This window comes from Chrysochloris asiatica, unplaced genomic scaffold (assembly GCF_000296735.1).
Source record: "Chrysochloris asiatica unplaced genomic scaffold, ChrAsi1.0 scaffold00018, whole genome shotgun sequence".
NCBI lineage: Eukaryota > Metazoa > Chordata > Mammalia > Afrosoricida > Chrysochloridae > Chrysochloris > Chrysochloris asiatica.
Window position 1 is genome coordinate 9,343,062 of NW_006408536.1, and position 5,007 is coordinate 9,348,068.

The 5,007-nt window shown below is 41.3% G+C and overlaps 1 pseudogene; it reads right to left on the minus strand.

The window, feature by feature from the left end:
- Positions 1-2,165: 2,165 nt before the first annotated feature.
- LOC102842676 lies at positions 2,166-2,673 on the minus strand (annotated as a pseudogene).
- Between the last annotated feature and the right edge of the window lie 2,334 nt (positions 2,674-5,007).

Below are 5,007 nucleotides of genomic sequence, written 5' to 3' on the forward strand. Positions count from 1 at the left end.
TTCTTCTGGTCTTCGGTCTTTAGTGTTTAATGCATCAAATCTGTTCTTCAGATGATCTCTAAATTCAGGTGGGAATCCATTAGACTATGAAGTGATTATTGTTGCGGGTTAACACTGTGGACTGGAACTGTAAAAAGTGGACCAGCCTTGGATAAATTTACTTCTCTTTTGGGAGTGCCATCTGCCCAGAACACTCACATTCTTCCATCTACTTCAAATGTAGATAGCCTCTCTGTGACAACTGATAGGGTCATAGGAGATTAAGAAAGAAGTGGGTGGATTATCCTTTAACAGAATGGAGAGATCAGAGACAAAACTGGAGGAGAAAAGTAGATAGTACTCTAGACATTGATGATAAATGATTTTATTACCCTGGGAGGCCTGTTTATGCTTGTAGACATTTGTGATAGATATAAAGGTTTAATTTATGTGTCTTCCATACCCATGTCCTTTCTAGGCCAGACTGGAGCTTTTTAGAGACTGGAAAATAAACTTTGGCATTTGTGGTGGTGGTGGTAATGTGCCGTGGAGTCGATTCCAACTCATAGCAATCCTATACAGGGTTTCCGAGGGTGTAAATCTTTACAGGAGCAGAAAGCCTCATCTTTCTCCCGCAGAACAGTTGGTAGTTTGGAACTGTTGACCCTGAGGTTAGCAGCCTGATTCGTAACCACTACGCTACCAGAGCTCCTTGCATTTGTATGGCACGTTTAACATTGTGAACTACTAGATTTGTGATAAACATAGCAAGTATGCCTGTATGTTTCAAAAAGTTTAGCGTTGATCCGTTATGTGACAAAACCCACTGCTATTGAGTCGGTTCCGACTCACAAGACTTTATAAATCTTTACAGAGCGGGCAGCCTCATCTTTCTCCTGAGGATAATGTGACAGGAAGTACCAAAATATTTTTCAAATAAAGGAATTGAAAGTTTGTGTCAGTTGCTTTTTCCCAATAATGCTTAAGTGTGGTTTTGCAGTTCGTTCATATAGCATGAAACTTTAGGTTGTATTTAAGAGAAAGAATCTTGGTCTAAAGTTTTAAAAATTGGAACGTTATTTTTTTCCTCCCGTTGAGTTTTTCCTAGTTGTTGCATGGCCTCACGTTTTAGAAAACTAATTGTCAATTTCATTAAGCATGGGGATTCTAACCAGTGTTCATTGTACATGAAAACTTGGAGAAGCAAGAATTTAGAGCAAACGTTAGAGAATTTATCTAATATGCTTAAAGCCTGTAATGTTGAGTATTAAGTTGTACACGTATTTTCATGGGTTGTGGGCAGTACAATTATATTTTGAATGGATATTGTTTTAAAGGCATGTTAAGTACAGTTACCCTTTGATTCCTATTTCTTTCTCTTTGAAGCAGTGCAGTGTGTCTTATTCAAAGCCCACAGTGGCTCCGATTTAGGACTTCTTTGTTTGGTTTGGTGAGGATTAGGAGCGTTGTGGGTGCTAGAGGTACATTCACACAAGTGCACTTTCATTGCCTTCGTCTGGGAGGGGCACCCAATAGTTTTTTCTTTTATTTTGTTTTAGATAAGTCTGTACATTTCTTTGAAAAGTCCTTCCAAGTGGAATATATGAAAATAATGCAAGGTTCTTCCTTCTTCCCTGCCCCACAAATTCCAGTCGTTGTGCATCAGCCTGTTTCCTCTGTGCACTGCCTCTCCAATCCTGTTAGAGGTGCTCATTCCTGGGTTGCATTATGACATGGGTTAGGCTGGCAAGTGGGTAAGCAAAGACAAAGTGATAGGAGGTCTCCCACAAGTTTCCTAAATCTTCTGTGACGGGATTCTCTCAGTTGGCAAATATTGACTCAAAGCCTGCTTTTGGAGTCTCCCTATTGGGAGGACTGTTAAAGCCACTGTCAAGTTCTAAGCATTCATTTCTTTTTCCTTTGGTTCCTTATTTTTGTAGAGATTTTCATTACAAATCAAGATTATTGTCACCTGAATTGAGCCTTGTACACATTTTGTTTTGTTTTGGGGGTGGGGGTTCCCAGTCTCTATTTGAAGTTGGGGTAGGGGAGAGTAGAGGGTGCTGTCAGTCTGTTGGGAGTTCTTGGGGCAGGAGGAGGACCACCACAGGTCAAGGCGTACAGCTCAGGGCCCAAGGGGTCCTCTGGGCACTGTTCTGGCCCTTGTAGCCATCCTTCTGCTGAGATCACCTCCTCCAGGCCTTAGTTTCCCCACCCACACCAAAGAGCACACACTCAAAGGCCTTTATCAGGGCTTCACTGGCCTCGATTTGGATCTGGCCCTCTACTCATTGGGACTCGCCTGCCGCTCCTCTGACTACGCGGTCTCCAGGTTTGCCTTGGCTGGCCTCAGGTCCAACATGTCCAGTGTCACGGAAGAGTCAGCATTCACATTGGTGGAGCCGCTGCTCACAAAGTACTTGGTGGTAGTGCCGTCCTCAGTGTGGATGATGACCATACCTGGCTGCAGGACCTGCAGCGTGGGCACATGGGATGCCAGGATGCCAAAGGATCCTGTCTTTGTGGACACATCCACCTGGCGGATGTGGGCACCAATGTGATACACCTTCATGGACAAGCAAAGATGAAGGACATCTGCCCGGGACCCACGTTGGAGGCTGGAGCAGCCTCAGTGTATGAGCCAGCCAGATGCACAAGGCGACACAGACACAGGCTGGAGCAGCAGAGCAGCATGGCAACGGGAGGCGCAGAAGCGGGCAGCGGCAGATGGTGGACTTGGGCCTAGAGGGCCCACAGTTGTTTTTTTAAAAAAGAAAATTTCCATTTTCTTTTCCTTAAATAAGAAGAAAAGCAGTTGTCATATCAGTGAGTTCAGGATCCTCTGTGCACCTATTAACGTGGGGAACATGGGTCTAGAAGTATCCATTTTACTTTGTCTGAACTCTTCTACTAGAAGATACAGATTTTTTAGTTTCTTGAAAATGTACCAGAAGCAATTGAAAAGCGAGACTTGAAGTAAATGTTCCTGTATAATTTTTTTCCCCAATAAGCACTGCACTGTGAACCACAAGGTCGGTGGTTCAAGATGAGACCTTCTGCTCCAGAAAAGATTTAAAGCCTCTGAAACCCTTTGAGTCAGAACCGACTTGATGACCACTTAACAACAACAATGCATCTATCTCTTCGCTCAAAAAAAAAAAAATTTGTGGATTTTAGGATGACATTCCAAGAGAAAGATGAAAAAGTGCACATATGTGTGTGTGTATACACATATACACATATATGATGCCATTCCAAAAAATATATATATACATATATATGAGTAGGCTTCATAAATGGAAAAATAGTGGAACTTTTCCATGAACTTCTTTTTTTTTCCCCATGAACTTCTTGAAGACCCGTCATATGTGTTTGTTGTATGCCATTGAGTTGTTTCTGACTCCTAGTGACCCTGTATACACACATACATACATACATACATACATACATACATACGTATTTACTTTGGCATTTTGGGCAAGCATTGCTAAATTTTGGATGGAATGAGGAAGTTGAAGATAAGTTCAGAGCATGGTAAATTACACATCATCTATGTAGCAATTCTGTGAAACCAGTATAGCCCAACTAGGTGACTAAAAACCTGTCTAAATGAATTATCTCCCTCTTTGGCACTGAAGTTTTCTTCCTGTTTATCAGATAAGGGTTTTTTGTTTTTGTTTTTTGAAAGTTTTTTCCTCCCTATAGGAAGTTAACAAAATCTGATAACTAGGAAGTGAAACAATTGCAGATGAGACACACACTGTATGTTCTTTGCTTTGCTGACCTCATTTTGTGGTGAATTCTGCTCTCCAAGGATAAAATAAGACTTGAATTTCTATGAGGAAAAAGTTAATCTGATTATAGTCTCCTATTTTTTTACTCTTTTTAATTTTTTACTCTAGTCTGTTTATACTAGATATGGAACAACTAAGAAATGTCAATTAGTCTAGTATAGAACTATGGAATTGAAAGTTTGTCATAAAATTGGTGTTTGGCATGGTTGAAAGACAATTTTTTTCTTGTCTAAAGTCTGAACTCTTAAAATATTGGCTTCATAATACCCTTTACTGGAGTCCTGGTGTAGTGCTGTGGGATAAAGCACTGGACTGCAAGGTCAGTTTGAACTCCCAGGTCGGCAGTTCACACTCACCAGCCGCTCCTTGGAACTGACTCAGTGGCACTTAACTACATAAACAATTCCCTTCACTATGAAACAGAAATGATTGTGGTTTCCACTATTAAAGTATGAATGCTTTGTACAACCAAATGAGTGCCTGTCAAAGCAATCAGCTTTTTATTTGGGCATATTTAATTAAAAAGCAAACAAAAATAAGCACAAAACGTTGTTTGCAACTCTGATTAGGGCGTTGGTTGGTAGAGAAAAATCTACCAAGGTTCTAGGAGAGGTCCAGTTGGTCTTTGTTCAGAAAGTCCAGGCCCACCATATATAAAATCCTCATCATGTTAAATGTCTGTCTGTTTAAATTTATGAAGTGTTTATGTATATAAATGTTGTTAAGTGTTGTCGAGTCGATTCCAACCCCTAGTGACCCTGTATAGGATTTACAAGAAGCAGCTGGTGAGCTTGAACCGCCGACCTTGGAGTTCAAACGGCTTTGCATAAACCCACAGCGCCATACCAGGACGCCAATATGTGTATGTATATATACGTATACACACATATATCTATCTATGTGAGCTCTGATAGTGTAGTGGTTATGAGCGGTCTGTTAACCTCAAGGTCAGCAGTTTGAACCACAAGGTCTGTGGTTCAGACTCACCAGCCACTCCTTAGAAAACCTGTGAGCCCATGTGCTTGAGAAAGATGAGACTTTCTTTTCCCATGAAAATTGAAAGCCTCAGAAACCTTATAGAGGGTCACTATGTGTCGAACCAACTGGATGGTGCTTAACAACAACAGCGTGTGTGTGTGTGTGTGTGTGTGTGTATATATATGTTGTTGTTGTTGTTAAGTGCCATCGAGTCGGTTCCGACCCATAGCGACCCTGTACAGGGTTTCCGAGGGTG